This window comes from Tamandua tetradactyla, chromosome 23 (genome assembly GCF_023851605.1).
Source record: "Tamandua tetradactyla isolate mTamTet1 chromosome 23, mTamTet1.pri, whole genome shotgun sequence".
Lineage (NCBI taxonomy): Eukaryota > Metazoa > Chordata > Mammalia > Pilosa > Myrmecophagidae > Tamandua > Tamandua tetradactyla.
The window spans coordinates 20,597,597-20,623,383 of NC_135349.1; the positions used below are offsets into that span (position 1 = coordinate 20,597,597).

Here is a 25,787-nt window from a genome sequence, read left to right on the forward strand (position 1 = left end):
TCTACTAAGGCTGTTACAGTTTGACTTACACTTGCAGTAAGCAAGGGAGGAGGCAGGAGAGAATAAGACCTATACTAAGCAGCACTAAAACACTTTCAATCAGAATTCTGAACCCTTCAAAGTTTAAGAACCCTGAACTCCCCCGAATGGGTTCTTGGGCTCCCAGCCATTCCAGGTCCGAACCAGGACATGGGCTAGGGTTCTCAGGCAATTGGTGATTTCCTCTATTACCTTTTCTTGGACATCTAATGGCAGGCAACAGTTGAAAAGGTTAATTTTCTACATATTCCTTTTTGCTAACAGGTCGTAAAGAGCCAATCAGTTTGATATGTGGCTGTTCTAAATTTGGTTTATTTTTGTGCCAACCGATTTAGATCACAAACAGTTTCATTTGTGATTAGTTCTACTACTGCCTGGCACCAATAATGCAGTTTAACATGTAAACTGGGGTCCAATACCCCCATGACCTATCTTCTGCTCATGCTGCCAGACTGTAGTACTAGATGATGCACTCAGGGGGCCATTCATTATCTTTCCAGTTCGCTATTTGTATGCCTCTTTTTGAACCTGGTTATTTTCTGATTCATAGACTGGGTATCTTGGTAGTTCCCCTTGCTTTAGGGGGATCAGAAAGAAGGAATGGCAGACAGTTTCTAACACACGTTTCTGCCCATGTTGCAGGTAATTCAGAATAGGCTTTCCTGTCACAGATCCAGTACAACTCTTCAGGGGCTTTCCAAATGCATGAGGCTGAAATATTTCTCCAGAAACCTTTTAGGGAAGGGAAAGAGGCTAATGGTGATGGGTCAGAAGCTGTGTGATTCTCATCTGATCTCCAGCATAAGGCAACATTTTTACTATGATTATGGTACTGTTGTCCAGACAGATGAGGCTCCCAGCTGGGACTGAGAAGTTGCTTCCCCATCAAGCTATGCAGTTTTTTTCCAATTATGGAAGTTGGCAGTTCCCATCTGCTGGGTCTGGGCTTTGAGGCAGTTACATTTACTTTTTTTGTTGACATCAGTTATCTTGCTTCCCCTAGCCAGTGGTCCCCCATATTTGCTCCTCCATAGACAGAGCAGGAGGAAACACTTAGGGAGGAGGTTACCTGTTCTGCTAGTTGAAAGAACAGATTTTGAATGCTTCCAGGAATGGCTGGGGGTTGTTCTTGTATTTCCTTGTAGAAAGAATGTAATACCTGGAATTTTTCTTGGTTGAAAGAATTCGTGGTTCTTTTTATATGAAGCATGGGGCCAATGACGTCTTTAAGGGATGACTTTACTCCAAAGAGCACCTGGACTCCTTTTTCCCACCAGATATCATGGATATTTAAAATGGTAAGATTAGCAAGATTGCAATACACTGTACCACAACTGGGGGTTCTTGGTGTTACTTGTAGGAGGGTATCTTGGGGATTTCTACTTGGTATAACACACAGGAACTGGTGGTACTTAGTCCTTTTTGTAGGAGGGCACCTCAGGGGCCTCCTATTCATTGTAACACACAGTGTATCACCAGGGCCTACAAAAGAACAAGTGATAGAAATGTTAAAGAGTAGAGACATTGCTTGTTGGTTTTTTGGAGCAGTGGCTCTGCTTACTATTATTTCTTTTTCCCCTTCTCAGAATTTTAATTCTACCACAGTTTCATGCTCAAGTTTGTTAAGGTCATAGAAGATGTAGTGATGGTCTTCCCCAGGGTCACAGGTCAAGTACGTGGTCTGATTGTAGGTGAAGAAACCCTTGGGGATACCATTATGGGTGTGGAATACTAGGGTGAAAGTGACTGTGCCACCAATCTGGACAGCACAGATGCACTTGTGGCAGGAATCTGGGGTAGTGAACCTGAAGGGATGAAAGGATAATGCAGGAAAGATTAGGGACAAAAACAGCATTTTGCAACTCATATAGGAAAGGAGGAGTTACCCAGATATGGATTATGCCACCAAATTAAAGTAAAATTAGTTTCTGTAAAGAATTGTAAGTGACCTACTTTTAGGAGAGCTAACACACAGCCAAATGAAAAGCAAACACAAAGATTAGGATAAGAAAAATTAGGCCACAGATCTGACAGGCTGAGGTGCCCATGCTACAATTCCTCAGTCTTTGGCCATGTGAGGATCAGCCAGCCCTGTAGAAATTAAAGCAAGCTTCAGAGTCAGAAGATTTCCTCAGAATCTGAATGATAGTGACCTTTGCAGGAACCCATACTGCTTCCAGGAGGGCCAGAATTTCCAGGCCATGCTCTATTTCCTTTTCCCCAGCATTGATCAGTCCTTTTTCTTTGTATAGGACCCCATGTACCTGAGCAATGTGAAGGCATACCTTGAGTCAGTGTAGACGTTGATGATGGAATTTGATCCTAACAGCAGGGCTCTAGTGACTGCTATGAGTTTGGCTTTTTGAGCCAAAGTGCCTATCAGGAGGGGCCCAGATTCTACAATCGAGTCCTGGGTTACTATTGCATATCCTACTTTCCACATTCCATTGTGGAAAAAACTGCTGTTATACATGTAGTACTCTACATCAGGGCAGAATTGCTGGTCCTTTAAGTCTAGTCTGTTGGAGAACACTTCTTCCAAGGTTTCTATACATTCATGTTTGAGCAGGCCTTCTTTTGTTGGTAGGAGGGTAGCAGGTGTAGGCTACATATGACATCCATGTGAATGTTTGAGTTGTTACACAAAAAGGCCTGATACTTCAGCAGCAGGGAAGTGGAGAGCCAAAGATGTCCTTTTTGCTGGAGAACTGCCTTGATTTTGTGTGGGATGCAAAGAGTTAGTTGCTGGCCGATGGTCAAATTTTCAGCCTTTTGGGTTAGAATGACAGTGGTAGCTATGGCTCTCAGACAAGGAGGCCATCCTTTGGCTACCAAATGTAACTGCTTTGACAAGTAAACTACCAGTTGAGATGAGGAACCATGTGGCTGTTCCCTGACATTCATGAATGTACAGGGTGAAAGTTTTGACAATGTCTGGGAAACCCAACGCTGGTGCTTGGGTGAGTTTCCTCTTTAAAGTTTCAAAGAATCTCTGTTGTTCGGTTCCCCAGGGCAGGTGTGAATTTTCAGCCACTCATATAGATTCATGCAGGGGCTTAACAACTGAGGCAAAGTTAGGGATGCAGATGCAGCAGAATCCTGCAGCCCCTAGGAACTCACAGAGTTGTTGTCATGATGTGGGTTAGGTATCTGAGAAAATGGCTTGTTTTCTTTCAACTCCCAGGTGCTGGGTGCCTTGGTTGATGTGAAATCCAAAGAATTTTACATGTTTTTTTTTTTTTTTTTTTGCAAATTTGGGCCATTTTACTAGAGACCTGGAAGCCTCATTGATGTAGGTGGCTAGGAAAGCCTTTGCACACTTTAGACATTCTTGTGAGATTGTGCTGGCCAAAAGTAGATCATCCACATATTGGAGTGGAATGCTATTGTACTTTTTGTCATGAAATTCTTGCAAGTCCTTCCTAGGGTTTGGATAAATATAGTGAGTGAACTCTTGAACCCTTGAGGCCAGCACATGCAGGTGAATTGTTATTTTTCAGTGCATGAATGTTCCTATTCAAAGGCAAAAATGGATTGGCTGACTGGTGCTAGATGAACACAAGAAAGCATCTTTCAGGTCAAGGCAGGAGAAAAACGATGTCACTGCAGGAATTAAGCTCAAGAGGATATATAGGTTTGGCACTATGGGATGTAAGGTAACAGTCACTTTGTTGATGGCCCACAAGTCTTAAATGGGGTGGTAGTCACTGGTGCCAGGTTTTCATACTGGTAGCAGAGGAATGATCCATGGGGACTGACATTCCTGTAGTATACCATGAACAAGAAAGTGGTCAATGTGTTCCTGAATTCCCACCAGGGCTTCTTGGGGGACTGGATATTGTTTAAGATGCACTGAGGCGACTCCCAAGTGGAGTTCCACAAAGACTGGAGGGACATTCTTTGCTAGGCCCTGTAGACTGTTTTCTGCCCAAGCAGAAGGATCAACTCCTGACACCTATTAATGATTGGGCTGGTTTTGGCCTTCTTTGGCAAGAAAGAGACACCACTCTTCCATGTGGGGGCTATCAGGGTCACTATAATCTTTTTCCTGGGTCCCTTAGTGTCAGGAGACATTCTTCTTCTGCATTGAAGCTTATTTCATGCTGAAGTTTTGTTAGGAGATCATGGCCCAGTAAGGGTACCAGGGCAGTAAGGAAGGTAAAGAAATTAATGAGAAATTTCAGGGATCCTAGCCGATGCTTACAGGCTGTGAAGAAGGGATGTTGAGCTGAGATACCAGTGGCTCCAACAATGGTGGCTTGCTTTTTAGTTTTTGGCCCAATGTCTTATCTGACAAAAGAATGTTCTGCAGCTGTGTCTGTTATAAAGTCCATCTTTTGCCCCCTTACTGACATCATGACCCTGGGCCCTGTGGAGCTGAGTATGAAGGGGCCTAGTTTGTCTAAGTCTGAGTTTGTAGGAGATATGATTAACGTAAGACCTGCAGAACTACTTGGGAGTAGACGGCATTAGGTGGTGGTGGCAGTAAGCTGTTTTATGTTATCTGATTTATGTAAGACAGTCTAGGAGGAAGAGAATGCTTGTTTACCCCAAATGGTTATTTTAAGTACAAAGGAAGAACACTGAAAGATAAAAACTTTGTTCCCTCAGGAAATGCATATAAGCCTATTGTCATCCTGCAGTATATAACCAGGATCTGGTTAAGAATAAACTTGTCTGATGCCTGTTGTTTGTTTAAGTTAAGCTTCAGACCCCCTGAACCCGTCTTTCTTTCTTTCTTTCTTTCTTTCTTTCTTTCTTTCTTTCTTTCTTTCTTTCTTTCTTTCTTTCTTTCTTTCTTTCTTTCTTTCTTTCTTTCTTTCTTTCTTTCTTTCCTTTTCTGTCCGTCCTTCCTTCCTTCCTTCCTTCCTTCCTTCCTTCCTTCCTTCCTTCCTTCCTTCCTTCCTTCCTTCCTTCCTTCCTTCTTTCCTTCCTTCCTTTCCTTCTTTCTTTCTTTCTCTCTTTCTTTCTCTTTCTTGCTTTCTTTCCTTCTCTTTCTCATCATTCCTTAATATCCTTTGAGCTCCGTTTCATAGGAAGCAACATATGAGATAACATAGAGCAGCTTACTGCTGCCACCACCCTAATGCCATCTACTCTGAAGTAGTTCTCTAGGTCTTATGTTAATCTTATCTTCTACCTGAGTTGTCTTAAAAGGCTGCTAGACCTATAAAATCAGCAACTCTGGGTTCTCTACAACTGGGGTTGGGGGTTGTCATCTTTTCCCATCATTTGTTGGGGCATTCTGCTTTACAGTGGCCCTCTTCCTTACAGTAAGCACACTGGTTTCTTCCCAGTGAAGCTGCTCTCCTACATTCTCCAGATGGCCCATAACAAGTGGGTGTGATATCTCTTGATTCTGGTCCCTTGAAGGTTCCAGGTTTTGAGAATAGGGCTTCCTTGTGTACCCTTGGTGAGCATTGCAGCAAGAAGGTCTGCTTTTTTATTTAGTTGGTGGTGTGCTTCTCTCTGTGCCTTCTGGTCTCTGTTCATGTAAACTTTGATAACTACTTCAAGGAGCTAGGAAACATTCATTCCAGAAAACCCTTCTAATTTTTGCAGCTCTCTCTGGATGTCAGGTTGGGCTTGCCTGACAACTACAGAGATAATACATCTTTGGTTTTATGACACTTCAGGGTCAAAGGGAGTGTACAGCTTCAAGGCTTCACAGAAGCACTCATGGAATTGGCTAGGGGCTTTGTCTAACTTTTGAAGGACTTCAGCAATTTTTGATGTATTCTTTTTTTTTCTGGTCCCCTTTTTAGTGCCTTTAATGAGCACATCTCAGTAGAGATTTTAACTGTTTCTGCCAACTTCAGTGATTGGGCCCCACTGCAGTTGGCATCTGGGAAGGAGTGTTGAGCATATTGAGATATGCTTATCATCCCTGCAAGAGCACTTTCTTCTAACCACTTCAGAGCAGCTTAGGAAATCTGTCTGCACTCTTCTGTGTTGAAGAGAGTAATGCAGAGTTGATGGCAATCTTGTCACATTGCCTGATGGGTTTGTATAATTGGCTGGAGTAAGTTGATCATAGCCTGGGGCTTCTCAGTGTAGGAGGGAGTGTGGATTCTCCAGTTTCTGTGGTCAGAGGTTGAAAAAGGCTGGTAGATGAATATTGGCCTCCCTGCAATTGATCTTCTGGATCATAGTAAATAGATCCTATGATATCTTGCAGGGGCAGTTTCAGAGTTCCTAAGGTACTGCAGGTTTTTCCAGTTCAGGATGGAGGTTCCAGGCTTGCTGGATTTCTGGAGTGGGCTCAGGCAGACTGGGACCAGGAGAGATGGGAATTGATAGTGGAGAGCTGGCTAGAGTTCCTGATGAGGTGGAGTTTCTGGTAGAAGGCATCAGGGGAGCTCACAGTGATTCTTTAACCACAGCTGGTGTTTGAGTTGGGGTCAAGAAATCAGAGCCTAGTAAAAGTAAGGCAGGGGTGATAGGTCTTCATTGGCAGTGGGGAGGACTGGATGTTTATCTGGGGTTGAGGATATAGGAAAGTCGAGGTGAAGAGTCTCTTCAGCAGTGGGGAGGATGGCCCCTCCATCCTTTCATCTTGGCATCCCCAGGGTGGGAAGAAGTTTTCCTTTGTCAGTAGTGGCTAGTTCTGCAGGGTCAGAAGTTTACTGGTGTCTCAGGCTAATTGCTTTGTAGCAACTCCTCCAGGGAGTGGAAAGCCCAGGTTGGCATGAGCTACCAAGATATTTGCATGGTTTTCAATGCAAGGTTTTAGCCATGGTGGTGAATTTTGAATAAATTGGAGCCAGGAGTCAATATATGGGAACAGTTCAGGGTGACCAGGTTGTCCCATGATAAGTTGCAAGATGGCTTGGATCATTTGGGAGTTGAATGACCCCTTGGATGGCCCTCTGACCCTAAAAGTCATCTGGTCCAATTGTCAAAATTTGTGCAACTCTTGGGGCTTAAGCTTCACTTGATAGTCTCTAGTAAATCCTTTTTTTGAAATTCTTGAGGAGTCAGGCTAAAGTGGTTTTTCTCTCAGTACCACTCATAATGATCCTCCTGGGGCACCAGACAGCAAAAGAGTAGAATAAACAAAATGACAATCACTTTGTCTGTCTCTGACAACTTTCCTCATTGGAATTTAGGCTCCTCTTGTCATGAGGCAGGTTGGTATAACCCCCTAACCCAGACTCTCTTTCTTTGATTGAGAGGGTTGCCTTACAAGCCATATGAGGACCCATGGAACTGAAAATCAGAATATTCAATTCACCTCATTGGTGATGGAGTGCTAAAACCTCAGGACAGAGTCACATCTCATTCACACACTTTCACACACCAGGCACTCAACAACACGACAAATTATGTTGCTTGCCAAAACCAGAGTGTATCTAACTACTGGGGGTTTCTCTTTCAGTTTCTCCTCTGCCCAAAAGGTACTCAGGCCAGTTTAGGAGGTGATCATTCTCTTCTGCATGAAAGGCAGAACCTGTCCATCCCTGTTCCTGATCAAATGGCTGTTCTTACCACTCTGAGAGGCAGGGCTCTGGTCCAGTTCTCAGGGCTGCTGAGGCCCCTCCTAAATCCAGAGAAGCCTGTGTCCCATTCCAACTCAATGATTCTGAACTGGAGGAAGAGGTTCCGGGGCATGCCAGAGGATGATCCTTGGAGACTGGGAGGGGATGCAAGGGTGTCTCTCTCAAGGTGCAGAGCTTTCTGGCCAATGCACCAGAAATTAAGTAGGGAAAACTCTGAACACTGCACAAGAAAGCACTGAGGCCTCTGAGAAGTAAACAAGCTTTTTATTGCTATGCAGACTCACAGGACTTCTGTCCAGAATCTGAGTCTCAAATATTCTTTTTCTCCGGATTACATAGGAGAGCAAGCAGGGCTGGAGTTACTACGGGAATAGACATGGATGGTGCTATAAGCTCTGAATCACAGCCAATTTATTTTGCCTGGAATGCAGGCAGGCCTGGGCATGCATGGCAGATGCAGCAGACATTTTGTTTACTACCTCTTTCAGAAAGCATGTTTTTACACATCTGTGAGAGTGCACAAGTTCATAAAGCTATTTTAATAAGGACATGCAGCAATAATACTAGGGCCACTCTTATGAACTACCTCAATGTCTCAAATATCTGATACATTGCATTTACACTCATCAGTAAATCCTCTTCCACCACTACACCCTACCAAATTATTCAAATGAAAGTTTTAACAGTGGGATCACCATCTGCTACTCAGAATTGTATGAAATCTGCCTATAAGTAGTGATGGCATCCTAATTGTCACCTTGTTGGTGACTGATTCAGGTCCAACTCTATCTTTTCATCTGTTTTCTCAGACCACTAACAGTACCAACTGTTGCAGGCTAGGTTCTCCAGGATCAGACACTGAGACAGAATTGGTTTACAAGATGCTTTTCAGGGATGAGTGCTTGTGAAGGAAATGGGAAAGAAGTAAATTTGAGCAGAGGAAGAAGTTAAATTTTTAAATAGACCTGACAAAACCTAGATAAATGAAATAGAGCTCTGGAGCAAATGTTGCTTATCAGAGAGTACAAGGTTAAGGAAAAATGGCTCTGTATTCTATTACCTCACTCAGTCACTTGATGGGTGCTGTTCAGAAAAGGGTATGCTCTTGAGGAAGGCAGCATTCTTGAGGAAGGAGCAACAACTATATACCGAGTGCTGAACACAGTACCTGTAATTGGCAGTATGTTCTTCCACGAAGGGGAATTGCTTTGGTCCATCTTTGTGTCTAACTCCTTGAAACAACATCTTGCCCAAAGCCAGGCTAGAAATGAGCAACTAGACTGAAGTATAGAAGTAGCCTAAAGAAAAGATGTGCCTTCTCTAATGACACAGTAGAAATGGATCTGAATCTCTAAAGCCCAGTGATTTATGTGATCAGACCAAGTTCGATTCCCTGGGCCAATCATAATCTTGGAAGAAATGAAGATATAGCTTAAATTCCTTTCAATTCCATCATAAGATATCATTTCCTAACTCCTAAAATTTTAGTTTTAAAATTTCAGTCATTTTAGAATTATTCATTCATGCATTAATTTACTTGTTTGTTTAAAAATATTTATTGAATGCTTATTCTGTAATGTACTATTCTGGAAGCTGGAGATATAGCATGGCGAAAACAGAGAAATCCATGCTTGTTCTTATTGGGTGAGATAATGCAATAAATATTTAATGGCAGGTGTTCTAGTTTGCTAGCTGCTGGAATGCAATACAACAGAACTATAATGGCTTTTTAAAAGGAGAATTCAGTAAGTTGCTAATTTATAGTTCTAAGGCCAAGAAAATGTCCCAAATAAAGCAAGTCTATAAAAATGTCCAAATTAAGGCACCAAGAGGTTACATTCATGCAAGAAATGCCAATGAAGTGCAGTTTTTTTCTCTCAACTGGAAAGGGGCATGACAAGCATGGCAACATCTGCTGGCTTCCTCTCTAGGCTTCTTGCTTCATGAAACTCCCCTGAAGGCATTCTCCTTTTTCATTTCCAAAGGTCACTGGCTGGTGGGCTCAGTGGTCCTCTTGTCATTCTGGCAGCCTTCTCACATCTCATGCCTTTTCCAAAATGCTTCCCCTTTTAAAGCATTCCAGTAAAGTAATCAAGACCCATTTGGAATGGGTGGAGTCATGTTTCCATCTTATCAAGTTTAAAACCCACAATTGGATGAGTAACATCACCGTGAGGATAATCCAATCAAATTTCCAATTTATAGCACTAAACAGGGATTAAAAGAAAGGGTTGCTCCAACAAGATTAGATCAATATTAAAACATTGTTTTTCTATGGTACATGAATCCTTTCAAGCCAGCTGTACTCTTTTATAAAAGACGATATGAGAAACACTATCAGTTGAAGGGATATTTAACAGAGTCCTGAATGATGCAAAGAAGTAAATTGTGCAGCTATCTGGAGAGAAACATGTTGGTAGTAGAAGAAACAGAGAGAAAAAAGACTCTGAGGTTCGAGCATGCTTTGCTTGTTCTAAGAACAGAATGGTGGCCTGTGGGGGCTAAAATGGACTGATGGGGCAGCTGAAGTAGGATATTTCGGTCTGTTCTAATAATCTGTTACATTGGGCTCTGTGGGAATTGGAGTTAAAACCCTCAAAGCATTTTGAAGGATACCAGACAGAGTAAATAACACTGATGACAAGATTAGCTTCCTGTGGGAGCTTTTATGTGAATAAATGTCATCTCTCCCCTGAAATCAAAAGGGCTCCTCATTGTTTACAGAAATAAGCTTAAAATCCTTTGCCTAATATTCAGTTATCTATGAAGTTTGTGCCCAAATACATTTTTCAAACTTTATATATTGAGATTTTCACACACTCCGTGTGGCAACTCTTTGACTTTCAAAGATGCTGTCCAAATTATAAGAGTCTAGTGCAACATATAAACACCCCTATTCTACTAAATTTGCATATATCCTATATCTCAATCTACCATTAAGCTTCATTGCTTCTGTGAAACCATTTTCAAATCTTTCTTTTCTTAATGATTCCATGCTCCTTGTAATTCCTGCACCAGTAACCTGTCCCTTATGAACTCTGTGCACTAAAAATCAACCTCTGAGTGTAATCTCTTTGAGAGAGGGCTCTGTTTAGAATGCTCAGATCTGTATAGCACTGCTCTGGTTCGAAAGGATGTATGTCCCTTAGAAAAGCCATGTTTTAATCTAAATCCCATTTTGTAAAAGCAGAATAATCCCTATTCAATACTGTGCTTGAATCTGTAGTTAGATCATCTCCCTGGAGATGTGATTTAATCAAGAGTGGTTGTTAAACTGGATTAGGTGATGACATGTCTCCACCATTTTGGGTGTGTCTTTATTAGTTTTTGGAGTCGTATAAAAGAGGAAACATTTTTGAGAATGAAGGAGATTCAGAGAGAGCAGAGGATGCTGCAGCACCATGAAGCAGAGAGTCCACTTTGGAGATCAAGAAGGAAAACACCTCTTGGGGGGCTTCATGAAACCAGAAGCCAGGGGAGAAAGGTAACAGATGACACCATGTTTGCCATGTGCCCTTCCAGCCAAGAGAGAAACCCTGACCATGTTCGCCATGTGCCTTCTCACTTGAGAGAGAAACCCTGAACCTCATCAGTCTTCTCAAATTAAGATATCTTTCCCTGGATGCCTGTGATTGGATATTTCTATAGACTTGTTTAATTAGGTCATTTTCTTGGCCTTAGAACTGTACACTAGCAACTTATCAAATTCCCCTTTTTAAAAGCCATTCTGTTTCTGGTATATTGTATTCTGGAAGCTAGCAAATTAGAACAAACCCTAAGGACAAGTGTTCATCATGCAGTTGTGGAAGGCTCTGAATTTCTAAGGAAGGTCTGTTACCAAAGGGAGAAAGAACTTTAATTTTTGAAAAAAACCCTGGATTCAGTACACTGAAATTATTTTCTCAGGAAATACATTTAATGTCTTCCCTATAGGCTTAATATTCTGAGATCTTGGTTCCTTGAAAGATTTAGCCCTCATTTACTGAATAGCTCTTTAGAAAAACCTCTTTTGTATGCTCTGCAGAATTGAGGGTCAGTGAGCTCTTTTTCAACGTACTGTTGTAGGTCTACTTTGCAAGATGGCTGCACTGTATCTTTCTAGACACCTGCAGGAGCTGAGAAGAATGACAAGTCCACTATTTTTCCTCAATGGTAATTGATTTTTATATCAGAAACTGTTAGTTTTGTGATTCATCTTAATATAGGCAGGCAAGTAGGTTAGTGACTTCTTTCTTCAGACAGGAGAGTTAAATGGGCTCTGAAATTAGAAAACTGAATTTAGAAGCCTGGAGAAATGTAATCTCTAAAACCACTTGGAGAATAATTTGATATAAATAATAATGTCAGCTTCATTTACCAGATGATGCACCCAAAAAACAAAATAATAATAATAATAATATCTACCCTTTTTCTTTTCAGTTTCAATTATCCAACTTGAATGTACATTTTGTTTGAAATTGACATTTGGCATAGACACACTGATTGCTAGAATTAAGAAAGCATTGCATTTCTGGGTCTTAATTTTTTTTTCACTTTACTTTGATTGGATATTATATGTAGGAAACAAATCAGCTGAACTGAAGACTTTTATAAAATCAATTAATTAATTAGTTATTTTATTTTATTTATTAAACATACCAACATATGAAACCAGACACCCTTACCATATGATCATTCTGTTCTACACATATAATCAGTAACTCACAATACCATTACATAGTTGTATATTTATCATCATGAGCATTTCTTAGAACATTTGCATGAATTCAGAAAAAAAAATAAAAGAAAACAGAAAAAAATTCATACATACCTGACCTGAATTCTTATACACACTTAATAACATTGTTTTTCTCTATTAGGATATCTAGACTGGGGCTGAGAATATGCAGCTTATTAGACTTTTCCAGTCACCATTTGTTTATACCCTGGATTTCAAGTACAATACATAGTTTTAAAAGCACAGCCATTATCTATGGTATATATATACTTCATTGCATTTGCTTACACAGTAATAAGAAAAAAGTGACCCAAAATGCATTTCTGTGTTTAGAAAATATTAAATTCTTGACACATTTAAATACTAAGATAGTTTTCCTAACTATTTCTAAATTAAACCACTGCAAGTCCTTTACTTTGCCTACTCTTATTGCCTGTGCAACCCCAAGATGTCAGCAGCTTTTCATTTAATTAATTTCCATGCTTAACCACAACTCTTTATACTCTTTCTTACCAAGGGTTAGAAGACTTCTATGAATGCTTCTATTCCATTCCTATGTGTGTGAAGGTGATGTTGGAATTGTTGTGACTATTTAAAAGTCCAAAATTCATACCCCTCCTTTTTAAAATTATCCTTGTTTACACTGTCCTCAATCCCCCATCCCTCTCTTCTATTTTTTAAAATCAACTTTTAATTTTGAAATAATTACAAATTCATAGGATACTTTAAAGAGGATGGAGAGGTCCCATGTACCCTTCACTCAATTTTGCCAGATATCTGCATCTTATATAACCATAGTACAACATCAAAACCCAGAAAATGATATTGTTACAACATGTGTGTATAGTTCTCTGCCATTTTATTGCATGGATAAATTTGGGTTAGCACCACAATCAGGATACGGAACTACTGCATTGCCAAAAGATCTCCTGGTGCTTTCCCTTTATGGTCACACTCACCACTTTCTTTCCCACAATTCTGAATCCTTGGCAACCACAAACATTTATGCCATATCTATACTTTTGCCATTTTGAGAATGCTATATAAATTGAATCTTAGAACATGTGACCTTTCAGATAGGCTTTTTTTCACTCAGCATAATTCCCTTGAGATCTACCCAAGTTGCTATGTGTATTAATAATTTGTTCCTCTTTATTGCTGAGTAGTAGTCTATGGTAGGGATGTTCCATGGTTTGTTCAACCATTTCCTTCTTATAAAATATTTCAGTTGTTTCTGATTTGGGGTCTTAACAAATAAAGCTGCTGTGAGCAGTCTTGCATGGGCTTTTGTGTGGACATAAATTTTTATATCTCTGAGATAAAGCACAGGATTGCTCCTTTTGATTCTTAAAATATTTGTTTTTCTTTCCCATGTTCTTGTTTTTCTCTCCCAAACTCCTGATACACTTATTGGGTCAAGGCACCTAATCAATATTTAGGATCTGACCACTTCACTGATGAACTTCAAAATTTTATAGAGAAAGAACTGATTATAGGACTATACATAAATGTTTTGAAGGAATGCCAGCATCATGGAGGAAACACTGGTGGGGACTTTGATCCCTGCTCCAAAGCCAGCTTCTCTTGTCTCAGCCTGTCCTCCTTTCTTTCAGATCAGATGTTGTGTTTTAGTCAGTTCAATTAAATAGTCCAAGCTTCTAAGCAAGAGGAGAAAGGTACACTCCTAAAACCTATTTGCCTTTAATCTGAAATGATGAAGGATAGTTTAAATGCATTGCATTCATTACTGCCTTTTTATATTAAATGTTTAAGATATCTCTGGAGGAGTTGTGAGAAACTTGATGGAGAAGGCCTAGAATGTTTTGAAGAGACTGTTGATAGAAATGTGGACTCTAAAGACACTTCTGATAAAGCCTTAGACAGAAATGAGGCATGTGTCATTATAGACTGGAAGGAAGGTGATCCTTCTATTAAAATGGCAGATAATCTGGCAAGATGAGGAGTGGCTTTGGCTGGAAGGTTGATTTTAAATGCCATGAATTTGGATATTTAGCAGAGGAGGTTCAGAGAGAGCAGAGAAGAATGACATAGTCATGAGAGCCAGAGAGTCCACAAGCCAGCGACCTTTGGAGATGAAGAAGGAAAATGTTTCCTGAGGAGCTTCATGAAACAGGAAACCAGGTATTAGGGTTCTCTAGAGAAACGGAATCAACAGAGAACACTCACAAATATAAAATTTATAAAAGTGTCTCACGTGACCATGGGAATGCAGAGTCCAAAAATCCTCAGGGCCAGCTGTGAAGCCAATGACTCCAATGGAAGATCTGGACAAACTCCACAGGAGAGGCTCACCAGCCGAAGCAGGAATAGAGCCTGTCCCTTCTGAATCCTCCTTAAAAGGCTTCCCATGATTAGATTAAGCATCACTCATTGCAGAGGACACTCACTTTTGGCTGATTACAAATGGAATCAGCTGTGGATGCAGCTGACATGATCATGATCTAGTTCTATGAAAGGTCCTCATTCCAACAGCCAGGCCAGCACTTACCCAACCAGACAAACACGTACCACAACTTGGCCAAGTTGACACATGAACCTGGCCATGACAGTCCACCCCTTTTCAACTTGGCAGCCATATATATCACCTTAAACCATACCCAATTTCCAAATAAAAACAATAAACACACATTTTTTCTTTTACCTGTCGATACTCAAGTTTCCTGTATATAACTGGAAACACATTAAATCTCTCCAGAATTGGGTGCAAATCCTTGGGCAACATTCATTCTTAAACTTGATATTTTACAACTTAAAATAGTATAATGTACACAAAACAGCATTACAGTCCTCATTTCTGTAACTGATCACATTGTCGAAGTTATTTATCACTACCTTCTTCCACTACCCATTCCATGTTCCCTTTACTCTCAGCAAGCACTTCAGCTGGCCATGGTTCTTTGCCTGGTGGGGTGACCTAAACCTTCATTCCTGAAGTTTCAGAGCCATTGGTAGTTCTGCCTGGATTGGGTTGTTGCAATTTTCCATTGATTTTATTCACAGGGCATGTTAGTACTAAAAGACGCCCTAGGGTATCTCCTATACACTCCAAGAAAATGTTTCTTTACCTCTATTATGTAGTTGCATTCCTGTTTCCTCCTGATGGTCAGGGTCAATCACTCCAGAGAATAATGTAATCCCCTTATTGGCTTGTTGATCCAGTGGCATAAGTAGCCCAAAGTAACCAGATGGCAGTCTTAACTTCCAGTTCAATGGAATCATTGTTGTTTCTCCAGGTGGAAGCACTTACTATTTTGGAACTAAAACCTGTAGACCAGCAGAGCTCAGGGTCATAGGAACAGGAAGCAAAATTTTCCTAGTGGATCAGTAGGGGTAATAGTGAGTGGTACCACTCCCATTTCCACCCCTTGGTTCCTGGACCCATGGATCCTGGCTATGGGAGAAACAGCCTCATACGGTGGATGCTGATTCAGAGAATATACAGCTTCCTGGAGAACATTACCCCAGGCTTTCATGGTACTGCCACCTAGTTGGCACCATAATTAATTTTTAAAAAGACCATTCCACTGTTCTATCAATCCAGCTGCTTCTGGATGATGGAGAACATGGTAAGACCAGGGAATTCCATGAGCATGTGCCCATTCCAGCACTTCATTTACTGTAAAGTATGTTCCTTGATCAGAAGCAATGCTGTGTGAAATACCATGACGATGGATAAGGCATTCTGTAAGCCCATGGAAGGTAGTTTTGGCAGAAGCATTGCTTGCAGGGAAAACAAACCCATATCCAGAGTCTGTCTATTCCAGTTAGAAAAAATCACTGTCTCTTCCATGAAGGGAGTGGTCCAATGTAATCAACCTGCCAGCATGTAGCTTGCTGTTTACCTCAGGGAATGGTGACATATCGGGGGCTGAGTGTAGATCTCTGCTGCTGGCAGATTGCACACTCAGCAGTGGTTAGAGCCAAGTCAACTTTGGTGAGTAGAAGTCCATGTTGCTGAGCCCATACACAACCTCCATCCCTACCACCATGACCACTTTGTTCATGAGCCCATTGGGCAATGACAGGAGTTGCTGGGGTAAGAGGCTGACTGGTATCCACAGAACAGTCATCTTATCCACCTGATTATTAAAATATTCCTCTGCTGAAGTCACCCTCTGGTATACATTCACATGGGAAATAAATATGTTCATGTTTTTAGCCCACACAGAAAGGTCTATCCACATACTTCTTCCCCAGACCTCTTTGTCACCAATTTTCCAATTATGGTCTTTCCAAGTCCCTGACCATCAAGCCAAACCATTAATAATAGCCCATGAGTCAGCATACAAAAGCACCTCTGGCCCATTTCCATTCAAAGAAAAATGAACAACCAGGAGCACTGATCAAAGCTCTGCCCACTGGGAGGATTTCCTCTCACCACTGTCTTTCAAGGACACCCCCAGAAAGGGCTTGTAATGCTGCAGCTGTCCACTTTTGGGTGGTACCTGCATATTGTGCTGGACCATCTGTAAACTAGGTCCAAGTTTTCTCTTCCTCAGTCAATTCACTGCAAGAAACTCCCCAAGAAGCCATAGCTCTGGTCTGGGAATGAGAAGGTAATGTGGTAGGAGTGGAGACCATGAATATTTGTGCCACTTCTTCATGTAACTTACTTTTGTCTTCAGGATCTGCTCTGGCCATATCTCATATATACTGTATCCATTTTACAATAGAGTGCTGCAGTGCATGCCCAACTTTATGGCTTGGTGAGTCAAACAGCACCCAACTCATGATAGGCAACTCAGGTCTCATGGTAACTTGGTGGACCATGGTTAAGTGTTCAGTATTTACTAAGGTCCAGTAGCAGGCCAAAAGCTTTTTCTCAAAAGGAGAGTAGTTATTGGTAGCAGATGATAAGGCTTTGCTCCAAAATCCTAAGGATCTGCATTGTGATTCTCGTATAGGGGCCTGCCAAAGGATCTAGACAGCATCTCTATTTGCCACTGACACTTCCAGCACCATTGGATCTGCTGGATCATATGGCCCAAGTGGCAGAGCAGCTTGTACAGCAGCTTGGACCTGTTGCAGAGCCTCCTCTTGTTTAGGTTCCCACTGAAAATGAGCAGCTTTTCTGGTCACTCGATCAATGGACCAGAGTAGCACACCCAAATGAGGAATATGTTGTCACCAAAATCCAAAAAGACCAACTAGGTGTTGTGCCTCCTTTTTGGTCATTGGAGGGACCAAATGCAGGAAGATATCCTTCCCCTTAGAAGGGATATCTCAACATGCCCCACACCACTGGACACCTAGAAATTTCACTGAGGTGTGTTGCTTCCTATGAAACGGAGCTTGAATGATATTAAGGAATGATGAGAAAGAAGGAAAGAAAGAAAGAAAGAAAGAAAGAAAGAAAGAAAGAAAGAAAGAAAGAAAGAAAGAAAGAAAGAAAGAAAGAAAGAAAGAAAGAAAGAAAGAAAGAAAGAAAGAAGAAAGAAAGAAAGAAGAAAGAAAGAAAGAAAGAAAGAAAGAAAGAAAGAAAGAAAGAAAGAAAGAAAGAAAGAAAGAAAGAAAGAAAGAAAGAAAGAAATATGGAATCAGGGGGTCTGAAGCTTAGCAATAACAGACAACGGACAACTTTATTCTTAACTAGTTCCTGCTTATATACTGCAGGGTTTACGTGACTAAAAGCATGCATACATTTCATGATGAAACAGAGTGCCTGCTTTCCAGTATATTACTCCCTATATACAAGAGATAGCTAACAAGACCTTGGGATTTAAGAAAAAACAAACATTCTCTTCCTCTCAGACTGTCCTCCTATTAAGCAGATAACAGTCTCCACAGTTTACTGCTGACCTCACTCTGAAACCAGTTGCTCCCAATAAATTCTGTAGGTTTTCCACTAACCCTGGCTTTTACAGAGGTTGATGACTCCTGTATTTTTGTTAGATTTATCCCCCATCCTCTGACATGCAAATGTATTACCAGTAAGTCTAGAGTAGTTGCTACTTCTTGCTCACTAGGTCCAATCAACATAATATCATCAATATAATGGACCAGTGTGATGTCTTCTTGGAGGGAGAAACAAGCAAGATCCCTGCAGACAAGATTATGACATAGGGCTGGGGAGTTGATACACCCGTGAGGTAAGAAAGTGAAAGTATATTGCTGACCTTGCCAGGTGAAAACAAATGCTTTCTGGAAGTCCTTATTAATAGCTATTGAGAAAAATGCATTTGCCAGATCAATAGCTGCACACCCACATACCAGGGGATGTATTGATTTGCTCAAGCAATGATACCACATCTGGAACAGAAGCTGCAATTGGAGTTACCACCTGGTTGAGCTTATGATAATCCACTGTCATCCTCCAAGATCCATCTGTTTTCTGCACAGGCCAAATAGGAGACTTGAATGGAGATGAGGTGGGAATCACCATCCCTGCATCCTTCAAGTCTTTAAGAGTAACAGTAATCTCTGAAACCCCTCCAGGAATCCAGTATTGTTTCTGATTTGCTATTTAGCTTTGTTGGTGCAGTTCTAGTGGCTTCCAATTGGCCTTTCCCTCAATAATAGCCTGCACTGCACGAGTTAGAGAGCCAATGTCGGGATTCTGCCAGTTGCTCAGTATGTCTATACCAATTATACATTTGGGAACCGGGGAAATAACTAAAGAATGGGTCCAGTGGGCCCATGGACCCACTGTGAGGCAGACCTGTGCTAAAACTCCATTGATCACCTGGCCTCCATAAGCCCCCACTCTGACTGTGGACCAGAGTGATGTTTTGCACTGGAATTAATGTCACTTCTGAACCAGTGTCTAATAATCCTCAAAATACCTGATCATTTCCTTTCCCCCAATGCACAGTTACTCTTTTAAAAGGCCGTCAGTCTCCATGGGGAAGTCTTGGAGGAAGATTAACAGTATAAATTTGTGGCAGTTTAACAGGGTTCTCCCCCAAAGGGACCTGGCCTCCCCTTCATTCAAGGGGCTCTGGGTCTGTAAACTACCTCAAGTCTGGAAATTGATTAAGGGGCCATGACTCCGTGTTTTTGTAATTCAGGTTAGACTTCTGTTCACTTGATCTAGAACTTTCTTGTTTATACAGCTCAAACAAGAATTTAGTAGACTGCCCTTCTATTGTATTTCTAGGTACCCCATGATTTACTAGCCAATGCCACAAATCTCTGTGAATTGTACAATTTTGACACCTGCTTTGGGTTTGCTGTCTACTATAATAACCATGTCTAGCCTGTCTTTGGTGATTAAGTGCTGCCACCTGGCTTCTGCCAACTCGGGGTCTGATCATCCCCATTGTGTTTAAGGATTCCAGCTCAGTGACAGCACTTCCTATGGTAATATCTGATCTTCAGAGAAGTGCAACCACAGAGCTCTTCAGGGATGATGGTGCTAGTCTCACAAATTTATTTCTCACTGTTCTGGTAGAAGGTGCATCCTCTGGCCATTCCTGGAGTGTAAGAGCAGGTTTTACATGATAAATCCACTCTAACATTCCAATCTCTCTAAGCTTCTGGATCCCCTCATCTACATTGTACCAGGGCAGTTTTGGCATTTCAACCTCAGGTAATGTCATCCACCTTTTGATCCATGTTTCAACCAACCATCCAAACAAAGTGTTAGTACCTTTTCTAACCCCTCCAGCTAAAGCATTGAATGCAGAATCCCTGCTTAGTGGGCCCATATCAATAAATTCAGCCTGATACAGCCTTATATTCCTCCCACCATTATCCCACACCCTTAAAATCCATTTGCCATACTTATTCCCCTGATTTCTGTTTATATAAATAGGAAAACTCTCACAGTTCAGTTCTTTTGAAGTATAACATACCTCCTCATGTGTGATACTTTGTATCTCACCTTTAGGGGCCTGTTAGGGCTTTAGTCTAGTTATAAATCTGGAAAAAATGAGGAGTGGCGGGGTGGATCATGAAAAGAATTAGAAATATCTTCCAAGCCATTTGCTTCTGGGCCTTCATTTGCAGTTTCATCTGGTGAAACAGGATTAATCACTATAAGGCTAATCCCTTCAGGAGGAGGTTGGGTGGCCAACTCCTCAAGGCTGGCTAGAGGTGGGGCAGTTATGTCCTCAGGGCAAACTATTACAGGGCTTTCTAGAGAAGCCTCAGCATGATCTAGGGTTTCCACCTCACCCCTGACATCATTATCAATCCATATGTCACCATTCCATTTTTCAGGGTCCCACTCCTTTCCAATCAATGCCCATGCAACATTGAGATTTCAGTTTATGTTGTAAAGTTGCTACTCTAACAATAAGATTCTGAGTCTGATTTTCAGAGATCTCAAATCTACAGCCACAGGAAATAAGATTTTCCTTCAGGATACTCATAGAAATGTTTACATCTCTCAGACGGCACTTAAGTTTCTTGTTTGAAGTCTTAAGCCCATCCTTTTCACTCCTTAATGTAGCCAGTGTATCTAACAACAACTAACCAACATCTCTATACCTCTTATTTCTATGAAACTCTGTAAAGGTGTCATAAACATTATCCCCCATAGTCTGGTTTCATACAAGTGAAGTATTAGGAGAATTGAATGGTGATATTTTGACTGTCTCTTTTGGCAACTCACTCCATGGATTGGTAGTGTCATTCTGATTATGGGAATCAGAGTCCTTAATTTCTCTGAGTCCAGTCAGAGTAGAAAACCATTCATAAAAACCCATTTTTAAGATCCTGATTCTTAAGAAACACTTCTGGTACCAAGATGTATTAGTTAGGGTTCTCTAGAGAAACAGAATCAACAGGGAATCCTCGCAAATATAAAATTTATAAAAGTATCTTACATAACCATGGATGCACAGAGTCCAAAATCCACAGGGCAAACTGTCAAGCCAATGACTCTGATGGAAAGTTTGGACAAACTCCACAGGAGAGGCTTGCCAGCTGAAGCAGGAATAGAGCCTGTCCCTTCTGAATCCTTCTTAAAAGGCTTCCTGTGATTAAATTAAGCATCACTCATCGCAGAAGACACTCCCCTTTGGCTGATTACAAATGGAATCAGCTGTTAATGCAGCTGACATGATCATGATCTAATTCTATGAAATGTCCTCATTTCAACAGACAGGCCAGCATTTGCCCAACCAGACAAACATGTCCCACAACTTGGACAAGTTAACACATGAACCTGATCGTGACACCAAACGAGAAAACTATCAGAAGATGTCTTGCTCGCCATGTGGCCTTCCAACCAAGAGAGAAACCATGACAATGTTCATCATGTGCCTTCTCGGATGTGAGAGAGACCCTGAACTTCATCAGCCTTCTTGAACCTAGGTATCTTTCCCTGGATACCTTTGATTGGGCATTTCTATAGACTTGTAATTGGGACATTATCTTGGCCTTAGAACTGTAAACTAGTGACTCATTAAATTCCCCCTTTTAAAAGCCATTCTGTTTCTGGTTATATTGCATTCTGGCAGCTAGAAAACTAGAACAATATCCTTCATTCAAGGCAGGCATTTTTAGAAAGATAACTTGGAATAGTTAAATGGACATAGATTAGATAATCTCTAAAGTTTGCTTCCAGCTCTAAAATTTCTATGAATCTGTACAAAATTATCCATTGAAAGAGAAGGGAACTGAGCTCACACTATGAAACAGTACAAAACAAAACAGACAACTAAATTTGGATGTGAAATTAAGAAGTCTTTAAATGACTTTATTACAAAGAAAAAATCTGTCTCTTTTTCACAACAGATCAAATCAGAGATTTGAATTATGGAAACCAAACTGTGTTGATTGAAATTTTGTTCATTGGCTGAATGAATAATTTCCAGCTACAAGTTGTTCTTTTCCTGATATTTCTTTTTGTTTATCTTGTCACTTTTTCTGGGAAACTTGGGGATGATTGCTCTTATTTGGATGGATTCTCGTCTCTACACCTCTATGGAATTTTTTCTAAGCCACTTGTTCTTTGTGGACATTTGCTCCTCCTCAGCCCGTTGGTCCTAAGATGTTTACTGACATCTTTGTGGAGGAAAAAGTAATCTCTTTCTTTGGTTGTGTTGCCCAGATATGGTTTTCTGGTCAGTTTGTAGTGACTGTTTCTTCCTGGATGCCATGGCATATAATCAATACATGATCATTTGTAAGCCCTTATTCTATACACTGATTATGTCCCAGCAGGTCGGTGTGCAGCTGGTGGTAGGGCCCTATGCTGTGGGGTCTTATAAGCACTACGACCCATATGACTTTCACCTTCTGCTTACCCTGCTGTGGTCCAAATACCATTGATCACTTCTTCTGTGACCTTCTTCTGGTTCTTTCCCTGGCATGTGCAGATACCAGGTATGTTGGTTTGAAATGATATATGGACCCTAGGAAAGTGATGTTTTAATCCTAATCCCATTTTGCAAAGGCAGTCATTTCTTCTAATTCCTATCAGTATTAAATGTTTGAAACTGTAATTAGATAATCTCCCTGGAGATGTGATTTAATCGAGTGGTTGTGAACCATTTGGGTGGGTCTTGATTCGTTTCTGGAGTCCTAAAAAAGAGGAAACATTTTGGAGAAAGAAAGAGATTCAGAAAGAACAGAAAAGAATGGCATAGCCACAGCAAGCAGAAAGAACCAGCCGGTGACCTTTGGAGATGAAGAAGGAAAATGCCTCCTGGGGAGCTTCATGAAACCAGAAGCCCACTAGCAGGTGACATTTTGTTTGCCATGTGCCCTTCCAGCCAAGAGAGAAGCCCTGACTGTGTTCACCACATGCCTTCTCACTTGAGAGAGAAACCCCAAACTTCATTGGTCTTCTTGAACCAAGGTGTCTTTTCCTGGGTGGATGCCTTTGATTGAACATTTTTATAGACTTGTTTTAATTGGGACATTTTTCAGCCTTAGAACTGTAAACTAGCAACTTATTAAATTCTCCTTTTTAAAAGCCATTCCATTTCTGCTATATTGCATTCTGGCAGTTAGAAAACTAGAACTCCAGGTCAATAAATTTTTACTTTTTACATTGGCTGTAGCCCTGGAAGTACTCAGTGGTCTCATCATCTTGATCTCCTACATTTACATCATCATTGCCATCCTGAGGATCCACTCTGCTGATCTGAGATGAAAATCTTCTCTACCTGCTCTTTGCACCTTACAGCTGTCTCCATCCACCATGGGACACTCTTCTATATCTATGTTTGTCCAAGCTCTACTTTGTCTTTAGATGTAAGAAAACTAGTGTCTGTGTTCTACACAGCAGTGATCCCCACGTTGAACCCACTTATTTAAAGCCTGAAGAACAAGGAGGTAAAAGATTCATTCAGAAGGGCATTTGAAAGGAAGAAATTTCTTGTAGGTATGTAAACTCAATACCATAGCTTTTTAATAACACATTAGAAATGCAAGCAAACTGGACTGCATGCTGGGGTCCCTATGTTTCAGGTGAGATTTACTCTTTATTATTCTGTGTTGTTGACAGGTTACAACAACTTTAAGTAACAATTTTCTCATTTCTATAATCTCATTTCTTATTCAGAAGGAATGAGACTTAGAACTTTAAACTGAGATGGATGAACTGTAGAATACCACACTGATATAATCTCAAGATTTTATGACTAGGAAATGAGTGGTTTGTTGTTAAAACCCTAGTAAAATGGAGATAAGGCCAGTAAACTTAACAGTATCTGAGTTTTGCCTTCCAGGACATTCTGTTTCTGCAACTATCTGAAAGGTTGGCCTCACTCTTTTAAAAACTTCTCTTGTAAAAGATATTATTCCATTGGTATGCAACAATAACATCTTCTAATGCTACCTTCTGGTTTGCATCCAGTATTTCCTCTGGTGATAGCAACATCGTGTTGGGATTTTGCCACTATAAGTATGTGATTTATCTGTGTAAAGTGCAGAATGCATTGCAGTCCTTTAATAAAGTGGTAGTTACTATTATAATTATCTACTTATATTTGAAAGGCAGTCAGGGCATTAGTTTCCATTTTGCAATTGGAAAACCTGGCAACCAGGAATTTGCAGAGGATTGTGGTTTGCCTGTGGCATTATAACTTGGTCTCATTTTTTTTTTCTCCAGATACTACATTCTTTCAACCATCCTTCTATGTTTCTTTTCTGGAATATAGCAATGAATCTAGAAGTGAAGGGGATGGAACATGGGCTTTACACTAAGATTCACTCAGATTCACATTCTGCCCTACCTCTGAAGACTTTCTTTAAAAGGCATTTAATTTCAACCCACTGCTTTTGGAAGAATGTAAAGTATCTGCTGCCCTAGAACTTTTGCTTGCTTCTTCATGATGCTTCTGTCATTGGTGCTCTTTATACTTATTAAGAGTAATGGGTATTAAGATGCCTTTCAATTAAAGAGGAAAGGGAACCAAGGAATGCTGCAGCTTTTAATTAGTATTTCTATGTGTGTTTACAATGTGCAAGACAGTTTATTTGGTATTACGCATATTGGGAGGGGAAGTCCTAATGGAAGTTATAGTCTAGTGGAGTATAAAGGTAAGCAAACCAACTACCAAAATTTTTAAAAATTCCTGTCTCTGGTGATTACAATGGAGAAAACAATAAAAAAGCAAGGTAGAGAATAATAGGGCATATTTTAGAAAGGATAACAAGGAAAACCCTCTTTAAAGGGGTAGGTATTGGAAAAGATGAAGTAATCCTATTTTATGTTATGACTTTCCATGGAGTCTAGACGTTATTACTTTGATCATAAAAGAAGGAAAGGGCCCTGCATACAATAATAGCAGGGACCACTGGGTTTTCTGTGACATGAAAATAACAGAGTTTGTAGGCTGATTTATTCTGATCCTCAGTATATATTTCTTCATTCTATTATGCCATGTAAGTGTATATGAGAATGGAGAAACCCAAAAGTAGGAGGAGATTTTATAATACTTTGATGGGGGGAAACAATTCACTGTTAGCTATATAAGCACTAATAAAAATACTCACTTTTGAGAATAGATTAAAGCACTTTGCCTTTTCAACAGGTGACCATTTGCTGAATAAGTTGACAAAATTTTTCAAGGGATTTTCTGCTAGATTAATTGTGGTCTATTTTGGGCTTACTTCAAGCTCTTATGGGCCATGCAAACAGAAAAACAAAAGAGCTAAGAAGGTACGTTAGGGTTTTGCTTTGGTAACCTTACATAGTGCAATCTCATTCCTTTTTTTAAAAAAAATCACTGATCATAACACACTATCCTAGAATAGTATATACATATGAAGTGCTCCTCTGTGAGATTGTTACAATGGAATTGAGAGTTCTATCTGATTTACACTTGCTGTTTCCTCAGCTTGGAGCAGTGTTCTTGATTCAGTTCTCACCCCATCTAACTCTCTGCTCATTACAGAGGTATTTTTACCTAACATCTTTACCTAAAACACCTCTATGCTCTATCACATCCCAACCATTTACCTTTTTGATTGCCATTTTTTAAGGAAATTGACAACACCCAAATATTATCAATTTACTTGTTTATTAATTGTCTGTCTTTCCTTAATAGAATGTAGGATTCATGATAGCAAGAATGTTCTGTGTTCACTGATTCGTCCCTAGATTCTATATTCTG

General features: G+C 40.5%; 1 pseudogene; it reads left to right on the top strand.

The window, feature by feature from the left end:
- The first annotated feature begins 22,040 nt into the window (after positions 1-22,040).
- On the top strand, positions 22,041-23,559 carry LOC143666694 (olfactory receptor 5G3-like; annotated as a pseudogene).
- Positions 23,560-25,787: the final 2,228 nt, after the last annotated feature.